The sequence below is a fragment of the Salvelinus fontinalis genome, chromosome 16 (genome assembly GCF_029448725.1).
Source record: "Salvelinus fontinalis isolate EN_2023a chromosome 16, ASM2944872v1, whole genome shotgun sequence".
NCBI classification, from domain to species: Eukaryota; Metazoa; Chordata; class Actinopteri; order Salmoniformes; family Salmonidae; genus Salvelinus; species Salvelinus fontinalis.
Window position 1 is genome coordinate 20,664,843 of NC_074680.1, and position 13,019 is coordinate 20,677,861.

General features: G+C 42.9%; 1 protein-coding gene across 2 annotated transcripts in view; it reads left to right on the forward strand.

Moving 5' to 3' along the window:
* The window catches only part of LOC129812803 (uncharacterized), a 76,589-nt gene that overhangs the window by 46,425 nt on the left and 17,145 nt on the right, over window positions 1–13,019 (forward strand). For both annotated transcript variants that reach the window (XM_055864685.1, XM_055864686.1), the window contains exons 6-7: window positions 4,636–4,708; window positions 6,071–6,346. The gene's annotated coding sequence lies outside the window, so the exon portion shown is untranslated. The remainder of the gene's footprint in view (window positions 1–4,635; window positions 4,709–6,070; window positions 6,347–13,019) is intronic.

Genomic DNA, 13,019 nt, shown 5'->3' on the forward strand with positions numbered 1-13,019 from the left:
TCGAATCCCCGAGCCGACTAAGAGAGAAATATGTCATTGTGCCCTTGAGCAAGTCACTTAACCCTAATTTCTCCTGTAAGTCACTCTGGATAAGAACTAAATGACTAAAATGTAAATGTCTGTCTGCAGTATCTCTGTTCCTACAGTTAGGGGTTTACTTTCACCATTCCACAGCTCTTTTGTTCTTCTTCGAAAATGATTTTCTATTCAATTTATTCTCTTCACATTCCTCTGATTTCTTTTGTTTGGCCTCTTCAGTATTTTGTTGCTGGACAAATGTTGTCCTGGCTTAAAGATTAATCCTCATTTCCCCTGTCTGTAAATTGGAAGCAGACAGTCAGTTGTACACAACCCTTGGCAGTTGGCACAGACAGTTGTTTGAAATTTTCAAGGAAATAATGTCCAGGCAGGGGTTCAGGCAGCCTTATCTGTTTTAGTTTCTGTGTTGAGTTGTGTTGAGTCTGTGCTCTCCCTGTTAGACCTCCATAGGCAGTGACACACTGTTTCTGTTTTTCATATTGCAGAGAATTTCCTGACGCTGTTCCAATGGGGTTATTATGCCTGCAGAATTACTATCATTAGCTCTTGCCATTTCCTATGATCTGTAGGAATCGTTGCATATTGGCTGTATGATTCCCAGGCCTTCACTTTCAGCTATCATTTACATTTGTTTTACATTTCAGCTTGTGAAGATGCCTATTATAGCAGCAGTAGATAGGCTTGCAATCATGGACAAGCCTATCACAACAAAACTATATTCAAGGTGTTGAATATATATGGGAGGCTTTCAACATTCTAGAATAATAATACGTGTTTTTTGCAGAAAGTAGTTTATTGAAGGTCACATGCTGCACTGATGAAACTGAAGTGTCTGGAAGCAGCACCTGATTAGGCAGATCAATCCCAGATCACAAACTGACACAGAATCAAAGAGACACCAGGGCTTGGAGCTAACACAGTCATGGAGGGTAGCTTCATCTGCAATGAGGTTTGCATCTGTCTGTGTGTGTGACGCTATTCTCCCTCACCCCTCCTCTCCCCTCCCCTTCCTCTCCTCTCCCCTCCCTCTCCTCTCCTCTACCCTTCCTCTCCCCTCCCCTTTGCCCTCCCTCCCTCTCTCCCCTCCATCTCCCTCCCTCTCCACCTTTACTCTCCTCTACCCTTCCTCTCCTCCCGTCTTCCCTCCCCTCCCTCTCCTCTCCCTCTCCTCTAACCTCCCTCTCTCACTCTCATTTACCCTCCCTCCATCTCCTTTACCCTCCCTCCCTCCCTCTCATTTACCCTCCCTCTCTCCCTCTCCTTTACCCTCCCTCTCCTCTACCCTCCCTCTACTCTCTTCTCATCTCCCCTCCTCTACACTCCCACTCCAACCAGCTGCTCACCTCACAGCAGAAACCAGATCTCTCACTCCTCAGGATCTGAGAGGGAAATGGAGATGGCATTTTTCTGCCCAGAGACAGAGACTCTCCCCTCAGTATCCAAATGAGGAGCTACCTGCCACACACACACACAGCAGCCCTGGTGGGCTTTCCTCACTGAGCTGGGACGCATCTGTCAAGCCTCAGTAGCCACTTTCTCTTATTCCGTCTGGATAGCTTGCTGTGCTTTTGACATAGTGCTACAGTACAGAAAGTATTCACACCCCTTGACCTTTTTCACATTTTGTTGTGTTACAGCCTGAATTTTGTATTGTCACTGGCCTACACACAATACCCCATAATGTCAGTAGAATTATAATTTTTGATGTTTTTACAAATTAATAAAAAATGAAAAGCTTAAATGTCTTGAGTCAAAAAGTATTCAACCCCTTTTGTTATGGAAAGCCTAAATAAGTTCAGGAGTAAAACAACTTGCTTAACAAGTCACATAATAAGTTCCATGGACTCGGTGTGTGCAATAAGAGTGCATAACATGATTTTGTAATGACTACCTCATCTCTGTACCCCACACATACAATTATCTGTAAGGTCCCTCAGTCGAGCAGTGAATTTCAAACACAGATTCAACCACAAAAACCAGGGAGGTTTTCCAATGCGTCACAAAGAAGAGCACCTATTGGTAGATGGGTAAAAAAAAAATCTGACATTAAATATCCCTTTGAGCATGGAGAAGTTATTAATTACACTTTGGATGGTGTGTCAATACACCCAGTCACTACAAAGATACAGGCATCCTTCCTAACTTAGTTACTTGAGAGGAAGGTAATCACTCAGGGATTTCACCATGAAGCCAATGGTGACTTTAAAACAGTTACAGAGTTTCATGGCTGTGATAGGAGAAACTGAGGATGGTTCAAGCATATTGTAGTTACTCCACAATACTGACCTAATTGACAGAGTGAAAATAAAAAAATATTACAAAACATGAGTCCTGTTTGCAATAAGGCACTAAAAGTAAATCCTAGATGAGAATCTGGTTCAGTCTGCTTTCCAACAGACAAAACAATAACCTTAAACACAAGACCAAATATACACTAGCGTTGCTTACCAAAGCGACTTTGAATGTTCCTGAGTGGCCAAGTTACAGACTTGAAAATGGCTGTCTAGCTATGATCATCATCAACCAACTTGACAAAGCTTGAAGAATTTGTATTTAATTATAATGTGCAAATCTTGTACAACCCAGGTGTGCACCGCTCTTAGACTTTCCCAGAAAGACTCACAGCTGTAATCGCTGCCAAAGGGGAATCGAACACGTTGTAACACAGGGGGTTGAATACTTATCTCATCAAGATATTCACTTTTTTAAACAAATGTTAGAATTTTTCTTCTAGTTTGATATTAAAGTATTTTGTGTAGATCGTTGACAAAAAATTACAATTGAATACATTTGAATCCCACTTTGTAACACAACAAAATGTGGAGAGAGGAGAGAGAGGGATCTGTGTAATGTAGTATACCCTCTGATTGTATCACTCTGGTGCTTTCATTTCCATAGCTGCTAAAGTCTAGCAAATTGTTGTGTTGATGACTTATTGATAGATTTGTAACAGACAGTATTATTAGGGATATACAGTGGCATGAAAAAGTATGTGAACCCTTTGTAATTACCTGGATTTCTGCATAACATTTGTCACAACAATAGACAAACACAGTGTGCTTAAACTAATAAACATTATTGTATTTTTCTTGACTATATTGAGTACATAATTTAAACATTCACAGTGTAGGTTGGAAAAAGTATGTGAACCCCAAGGCTAATGACCTCCAAAAGCTAATTGGAGTCAGGAGTCAGCTAACCTGGAGTTCAATCAATGAGACCAGATTGGAGATGTTGGTTAGAGCTGCCCTGCCCTATAAAAAACACTCACAGAACTTGAGTTTGCTATTCAGAAGCAGAAGCATTGCCTGATTTGAACCATGCCTCGAACAAAAGAGATCTCAGAAGACCCTAATATTAAGAAGTGTTGACTTGCATAAAGCTGGAGAGGGTTACAAAAGTATCACTAAAAGCCTTAATGTTCATCAGTCCACAGTAAGACAAATTGTCTATAAATGGAGAAAGTTCAGCACTGTTGCTACTCTCCCTACGAGTGGCTGTCCTGCAAAGATGATTGCAAGAGCACAGCACAGAATGTTCAATGAGGTTAAGAAGAATCCTACCGTGTCAGCTAAAGTATGGTGGCGGGAGCATCATTGTTTGGTGCTGCTTTGCTTCCTCAGGGCCTGGACGGCTTGCTACCATCAACAGAAAAATGAATTCCCAAGTTTATCAAGACATTTTGCAGGAGAATATACGGCTATCTGTCCGCCATTGAAGCTCAGCAAAAGTTGGGTGAGGCAACAGGACAAAGACCCAAAACACAGAAGAAAATCAACAACAGAATGGCTTTAACAGAAGAAAATACGCCTTCTGGAGTGGCCCAGTCAGAGTCCTGACCTCAACCCGATTGAGATGCTGTGGCATGACCTCAAGAAAGTGGTTAACACCAGACATCCCAAGAATATTGCTGAACTGAAACAGTTTTGTAAAGAAGAATGGTCCAAAATTCCTCCTAACCGTTGTGCAGGTCTGATCCGCAACTACAGAAAACGTTTGGTTGAGTTTATTGCTGCCAAAGGAGGGTCAACCTGTTATTAAATCCAAGGGTTCACATACTTTTTCCAACCTGCACTGTGAATGTTTACACGGTTTGTTCAATAAAGATATGAACAATTATAATTGTTTGTGTTATTAGTTTAAGCAGACTGTGGTTGTCTGTTGTTGTGACTTAAATGAAGATCAGATCAAATTTCATGACCAATTTATGCAGAAATCCAGGTAATTCTAAAGGGTTCACATACTTTTTCTTGCCACTGTATTATGGTTTCTTATGGTACTAGATTATCTTACCAAGTATGTGTTCATATGGATAGACAGACACTGCTCTAGTCTATTAGAGAGATAGCTATTAGTTGAGTAAACTGTTATAATGAAACATACTTAATAGTCTTGTTTCCTGTTAACTCATATGGGAAGATCTAAAGTACTGTGTCATATGAGTTGACGTTGATGTGATTGAGTGTCCTGGGAAGAGCATGTATGTGTGATTTATTTTATGTGGTGTGGAAGGGGGATGTGTACATTCTGTTGGGAAGTAGGGAGGTTGGCTGCAGCTCCAGCATGCAAAAGCTTCCATGTGTTCCTCTGTTACAGGGACACCACAGAGGAAGTCAGGATTAAGAAGACAGTGGATGCATGGATCAACGGCCTGAGTAAGGATATCCAGGTGAGTCGGTCAAAAGGTCACCTTGAGTCATTTCAGTTGGTTTGTTCCAACTGCCGTTTTGTTTTTTCCTGTTGGATTAGCATATAGTATGTGACATTTATGTCCAATATAATGATGCTAGATCATAGTGTCTTCTGACAACCCATAAGATATTACATTCTATTGACATAACTGTTAGTAATATGCCAGAGTTGTATGTGATCCAGTGTAACAGATTTTTAAAGTCAAGTATTTTAACATATTTTCAACCCTCAGTCCTCTGAGAGATCTAAAGATTCCATGCAATTTGGTTTAAATGCTCCGTGCTGTTTGATAGTAAATATCTCAGCCACAAAAGCCTAGAGGGACTGAGTTCAGCCTCCCTTTTTATGGGCTTTGCAGCAGAGAGAGGTTCACAATGTTATCATGGTAGAAGAAGAGTAATGCTCATACAAAGTAGAGTGAATTTGAGCAGTAGAGGCTGCTGGCTGTGCCATTTATTTAACGGGAGACTTTGCAGCAACGTGATCAACTGCATGTCCCCAGGCTTTCAGGTCCTCAAGTCCAAATATCTATAATTAATCTGCTGAAACTGAAGACATTTGTTCCAATTAAAGCCATGTTTTGCTTCCCAAATTGCACTCTATTCCCTATATAATGCACTTATTTTGACCAGAGCTCTATGTGCCCTGGTCAAATGTAGTGCACTATTAAGGGAATAAGGTATAATTTGGGACACTGTGTTGGACAGTGTCTCCAGCTGGATAAAAACACTGTTGTCTATTAGTTGGTTCTGCCTCTATCGCATCTGAATTCATTTTCTTTGTGTATGTGAGAGTTTTAGCTATAGACGAGGACCATTATTGACCAATGACTATCCAGTTTCTGTGTACAAGCCATCAGACTGCTGAGCAGTTGAACTGGACTGACCACCTGCTCTGATTCTCCCTAGCTTAGAACACATGTACTCACACACCCACACAGATATACACACATACATTCATGCTACACACACCCACACACATCACAGCTGCTGCTACCAGACTCTTATTATACCGCTCAGTTTATACACTTCCCCAATACAGGTGTAAATATTTGAATATAAATTGTGCCTACCTGTATTATACTTATGCAACAAAAAGAACTCTACTGAGCCGTTTACTTTGTTTGTATTCTTATCTTTGTTATTTCTTATTGTTGTTGCATTGTCGAGAAGAAACCTGCAAGTAAGCATTTGGTTGAATGACGTATGGTTGGATGATGTAAGGTTAAATACCATGCGTATCCCTTACGTACGACTAATAACACTTAAAACTATCCTGAGATATCCACTAACTGCTGTCCTCAAATAAATATGCCATTGCTTGTTTTTGTTTTTTGCAGCCCGATATTTCAAAATAAGACTGTGTTGCTCAGAGGAGAGCTAAAGACTTGGTAAAAGAGTCTGCTGCTGCTGCCGTGTTACCCCAGAAAGACAAACTAATAACACCACCACCTCCAGGCTTAAAGATGTGAAGACCATGATTCAGACTGGTGGGCCTCGTACAGCAGGACGTAAACCCCTGTTAGAGAGCAGCCAGAGGACAGACAGAGCACCGAGGAGCCGAACAAACACACCGCTGGCCCCAATGTGAGACTGACCATCTATCTCAACAGGCGGTGAGCAATATGATGGCACTGAACATATACCCCATTCTCTGTATAGTACGCTACTTTTGACTAGGACCTATAGGGACCAGGGCCAATAGGGCTCTGGTCAAAAGTAGTGCACTATATAGAGAATAGTGTGCCATTTTGGATGCAGGCGATGACAGCACTGAACATACACCCCCTTCACTATAGGGGACTGAACATACACCCCCTTCACTTCACTCAATCATCAACACACAATTAGCAGGGTGACATCATAGCCCGTATATGTTATGTCTCATTGAACAGAACTTTTGTCACTGCTTTCTTTCTAAAACCCTGTATTTACTTACGTAATATATTTCTTCTTTTAGCGTTGACTGACTTATCGACGGTACTCAAACAACAAAGTGGTCACACCAGTCTGTCGTGTTCCTTGCTAATCTTCCCATCTGGATGCAAACACATCGTTTCTGAAGCCTCTGAGGCTATTTAACTACATGAGGTTCTCTAACTGGCCATATGTTTCCTCCCACATTGATTAGCTATAAATAAATAGCACAAAACCTAAACCTGACAAAGGACGAGCCTGCTTATCTCCAAGCTGCATACCTTTTTTACTTAATGGCCAACTTCATTGCCATGAGACCAAGAACAACATACAGAAGAACCTAGCAACCAGTACAGTGCTTAGTTTACCCCTAAGTCTGGTTTGATCTGTCCACGGCTCTTTTTGTGGCTTCTTTTTTTAATGACACGAACACAGTCAGGACGGAAAAGCCGCACAAACTCAGATGTATTTTACTACACTGCTCAAAAAATAAAGGGAACACTTAAACAACACAATGTAACTCCAAGTCAATCACACTTCTGTGAAATCAAACTGTCCACTTAGGAAGCAACACTGATTGACAATAAATTTCACATGCTGTTGTGCAAATGGAATAGACAAAAGGTGGAAATTATAGGCAATTAGCAAGACACCCCCAATAAAGGAGTGATTCTGCAGGTGGTGACCACAGACCACTTCTCAGTTCCTATGCTTCCTGGCTGATGTTTTGGTCACTTTTGAATGCTGGCGGTGCTCTCACTCTAGTGGTAGCATGAGACGGAGTCTACAACCCACACAAGTGGCTCAGGTAGTGCAGCTCATCCAGGATGGCACATCAATGTGAGCTGTGGCAAGAAGGTTTGCTGTGTCTGTCAGCGTAGTGTCCAGAGCATGGAGGCACTACAAGGAGACAGGCCAGTACATCAGGAGATGTGGAGGAGGCCGTAGGAGGGCAACAACCCAGCAGCAGGACCGCTACCTCCGCCTTTGTGCAAGGAGTAGCACTGCCAGAGCCCTGCAAAATGACCTCCAGCAGGCCACATGTGCATGTGTCAGCATATGCTCTCACACGGGCTCTGAGGATCTCATCTCGGTACCTAATGGCAGTCAGGCTACCTCTGGCGAGCACATGGAGGGCTGTGCGGCCCCACAAAGAAATACCACCCCACACCATGACTGACCCACCGCCAAACCGGTCATGCAGGAGGATGTTGCAGGCAGCAGAACGCTCTGTCACGTCTGTCACATGTGCTTATGTGCTCAGTGTGAACCTGCTTTCATCTGTGAAGAGCACAGGGCAAATTTGCCAATCTTGGTGTTCTCTGGCAAATGCCAAATGTCCTGCACGGTGTTGGGCTGTAAGCACAACCCCCACCTGTGGACGTCGGGCCCTCATACCACCCTCATGGAGTCTGTTTCTGACCGTTTGAGCAGACACATGCACATTTGTGGCCTGCTGGAGGTCATTTTGCAGGGCTCTGGCAGTGCTACTCCTTGCACAAAGTGGGAGGTAGCGGTCCTGCTGCTGGGTTGTTGCCCTCCTACGGCCTCCTCCACGTCTCCTGATGTACTGTCCTGTCTCCTGGTAGCGCCTCCATGCTCTGGACACTACGCTGGCAGACACAGCAAACCTTCTTGCCACAGCTCGCATTGATGTGCCATCCTGGATGAGCTGCACTACCTGAGCCACTTGTGTGGGTTGTAGACTCCGTCTCATACTACCACTAGAGTGAGAGCACCGCCAGCATTCAAAAGTGACCAAAACATCAGCCAGGAAGCATAGGAACTGAGAAGTGGTCTGTGGTCACCACCTGCAGAATCACTCCTTTATTGGGGGTGTCTTGCTAATTGCCTATAATTTCCACCTTTTGTCTATTCCATTTGCACAACAGCATGTGAAATTTATTGTCAATCAGTGTTGCTTCCTAAGTGGACAGTTTGATTTCACAGAAGTGTGATTGACTTGGAGTTACATTGTGTTGTTTAAGTGTTCCCTTTATTTTTTTGAGCAGTGTATATAATAACTAATAGAAATATCACCATGTGGAGATATTTGTAAATATAGATGTATATATTATAGGTACTTAGTTTTAATAGTTGTAACAGTAGTTTTTATTAGTTGTAGTCCTATTAGTAGTTGTACAACTTTTGTGTGTTGTTAATGTAAGTTTTTTTATTTTATCATTATTATTACTAGACAATAGTTGACATATTATTATTGTTAATAAGTATTGTTCTTTTTTTTCATTTCAAGGTGAGAGTTTCCTAGGGTTAGAGGCAGAAGCTTGAAATTGAGAGTGATAGAATGAGGCTTTAGAAGTGGATAAAGAGGAAGAGAATGTAGAGAGGTGGGAGTGAAAGGATGATAGGTCCTCCGGAAGTTTTGTTTTCCTCCATTTTCGCTTAGCTGCCCGCAGCCCTGTTCTGTAAGCTTGCAATGAGTCACTGTTACAACCTGGCTCAAGATTGTAACAAACAATGGGAAACCACACACTGAGTAAAGGAATAACAAAATGAATTTATTCCATAAATAAATAAACACTCACAACAATAATCAGATGAGGCATGAAGGTCAGTAAATTAGGTGTCACATGCCAAAGCCACAACAAAACAACCAAAGGTATGCATGGAGAGAAGAATCTCTTGCTGAATGGGGGAAACAGTGGCTTTATGCCACAGCTGAGCTTTCACAGGTGTGCCCCATCAGCACTGACGACCCTCCCAGCTCTGTCCCCCTCTCCTACTCCGCCCACCAATCTCCTGCAGGAAGTAAACACAGCAGAACCCAGTAGACAGAGCAGGGAGGGGGCGTCACAGTCACTCAGCCACGGAGCAGGAGGGGAGGGCCGAGCCGGCCGGGAGGAAAGGGGACAGTGTGAGTCATATGATGCGGAAAGGGAGGAGAGTAGGGTTGAAGAGGCAGAATCAGGAGACAGGATAGAGGAGGATTTAGCAGAAGGGAGAGATGATAGGATACAAGAGGAGAGAGAGAGCGAAGATTGCGACTGCATATGACTATCTGGGTAGGGGCTTAGAGTGGCTATGGTTGGAGGAAATGGAGACAGAAAATGAACCAAAGTAGTGATCAGAGACCTGGAGGGGGGTTGTCGTGAGATTAGTCGGCGAACAGCCTCTAGGAAAGATGAGGTCAAGCGTATTGGGAGGGACAGGACTGGGAAAGGGTCAGGTCAAAAGAGGCGAGGAGGGGTAAAAAAACAGTTGGAAAGAAATTAATCAAAGGCAGATGTCGGGAGGTTGAAGTCACCCAGTATGAAGAGGGGTGAACCATTGTCAGGAAATGAGCTTATCAATCAAATTTATTTATGAATCAAATGTATTTTTAAATCCCTTTTAACATCAGCCAATCAGCTTATCAAGGTGTCAAGCTCACTGAGGAACTCTCTAAGGGCACCGGGTAGGCGATAGATGACAACAATGTTAAGCTTGAGTGGAGAAATGACAGTGACAGCATGGAATTCAAAAGAGGAGATGGACAGGTGAGAGAGGGAGAAAATAGAAAATCAAAATTTAGGAGAAATGAGTAGCCCTGTGCCACCACCGCGTTGACCAGATGCTCTTGGACTATGAGAAAAAATGCAGTCAGATAACGAAAAAGCAGCTGGATTAGCAGTGTTCTCCTAGGTGATCCAAGTCTCCATCAGGGCCAAAATCCACAATGTCAGAAATTGCCCTGCCCCTTAATCTTGGTTGTCAACAATCATCTGAAAGTTATCAACAGTCAGCAGTTCACATCCCAAGTAGGCTACTGGCAAGACAGGCAGCACTTAAAGTAGATGGCCCTAGCTAGCAAAAAGACAGTACTAGACAGCAGATGAAGACAAAAAATTATACTTATCACTCCTGGAGATATCAGGAGTCCTCTAGCTATAGAATGAATCTCTCTCTCTCTCTCGCTCTCTCTCTCATTTGTCAATGAAAAATACCCCCCAAAAAAGAAAAGAAACAAAAGTAACAAATAATTAGAGCAGCAGTAAAATCACAATAGTGAGGCTATATACAGGGGGTACCGGTACAGAGTCAATGTATGGGGGCACCGGTTAGTTGAGGTAATATGTACATATAGGTAGTTATTAAAGTGACTATGCATAGATAATAAACAGAGAGTAGCAGCAGCGTAAAAGAGACTGGGTAACCATTGGATTAGATGTTCAGGAAGCTTATGGCTTGGGGATAGAAGCTGTTTATAAGCCTATTGGACCTAGACTTGGCGCTCCTGTACCACTTGCCGTGCGGAAGCAGAGAAAACAGTCTATGACTAGGGTGGCTACAGTCTTTGACAATTTTTAGGGCTATCCTCTGACACCGCCTGGTATAGAGGTCCTGGATGGCAGGAAGCTTGGCCCCGGTGATGTACTGGGCCGTACGCACTACCCTCTCTAGTGCCTTGCGGTTGGAGGCCGAGCAGTCAGGATGCTCTCGATGGTGCAGAAGTAGAACCATTTGAGTATCTGAGGACCAATGCCAAATCTGTTCAGTCTCCTGAGGGGGAATAGGTTTTGTCATGCCCTCTTCACAACTGTCTTGATGTGCTTGGACCCCAAGGAACTTGAAGCTTTCAACCTGCTCCACTAAAGCCCTGTCGATGAGAATGGGGGCGTGCTCAGTCCTCCTTTTCCTGTAGTCCACAATCATCTCCTTTGTCTTGATCACGTTGAGGGAGAGGTTGTTGTCCTGGCACCAAATGTCATATTATGTGCAAATAGTTAAAGTACAAAAAGGAAAATAAATTAACATAAATATGGGTTGAATTTACAATGGTGTTTGTTATTTACTGGTTGCCCTTTTCTTTTTGCAAAAGGTCACACATCTTGCTGCTGTGATGCCATACTGTGATATTCCACCCAATTCTTTGTGGATCTGTTTCATTTGAGGGAAATATGTGTCTTTAATATGGTCATACATTTGGCAGGAGGTTAGGAAGTGCAGCTCAGTTTTGGACCTCATTTTGTGGGCAGTGTGCATATAGCCTATCCTCTCTTGAGAGCCAGGTCTGCCTATGGCTGCCTTTCTCAATAGCAAGGCTAAACTCACTTAGTCTGTACATAATCAAAGGTTTCCTTAAGTTTGGGTCAGTCACAGTGGTCAGGTATTCTGCCAGTGTGTACTCTCTATTTAGGGCCAAATAGCATTCTAGTTTGCTCTGTTTTTTTTGTATTCTTTCCGATGTGTCAAGTAATTATCTCTATGTTTTCTCACTCTCTCTCTCTCTCTCTCTCTCTCTCTCTCTCTCTCTCTCTCTCACTCACTCACTCACTCACTCACTCACTCACTCACTCACTCACTCACTCACTCACTCACTCACTCACTCACTCACTCACTCACTCACTCACTCACTCACTCACTCACTCACTCACTCACTCACTCACTCACTCACTCACTCACTCACTCACTCACTCACATTCCAAACCTATTTTAATCACAATTTAACCCAGTGCACCCAGTTTCACAACTAGTAGAACCTGAAAATGAATGCATTCTATGGCTAAACATTTTTAAGGAGCTGCATCTGATCTACTTCCTCAATCAATAGTACTTTAGCTTATTAAATCAAATGACTACATTTGAAAATATGTTATCACTGTCTTTATTTTATATACAATGACCATTTCCACATTTTGTTAGTTTACAGCCTTACAGGCCACTCATGGAGACTCATATCTCCCTCACTAACTTTAAGCACCAGCTGTCAGAGCAGCTTACAGATCATTGCACCTGTACATAGCCCATTTTTAAATAGCCCATTCAACTACCTCATCCCCATATTGTTATTATTATAATTTTTTTCACCTTTGCACCCCAGTATCTCTACTTGCACATTCATCTTCTGCACATCTATCACTCCAGTGTTTAATTGCTAAATTGTAATTATTTCGCCACTATGGCCTATTTATTGCCTTACCTCCCTAATCTTACTTCATTTGCACACACTGTATATAGACTTTTCTATTGTGTTAATGACTGTACGTTTCTTTATTCCATGTGTAACTCTGTGTTGTTGTTTGTGTCGCTTTGCTTTATCTTGGCCAGGTCGCAGTTGTAAATGAGAACTTGTTCTCAACTGGCCTACCGGGTTAAATAAAGGTGAAATAAATAAAAAAGACGGAGAGTAGGGACCGAGGCGGGATTCAGAGAAAGACGGAGAGAAGGGACCGAGGCGGTATTCAGATACAGAGGAAGACTGAGAGTAGGGACCGAGGCGGTATTCAGAGAAAGACGGAGAGAAGGGACCGAGGCGGTATTCAGATACAGAGGAAGACTGAGAGTAGGGACCGAGGCGGTATTCAGATACAGAGGAAGACTGAGAGAAGGGACCGAGGCGGTATTCAGATACAGAGGAAGACTGAGAGAAGG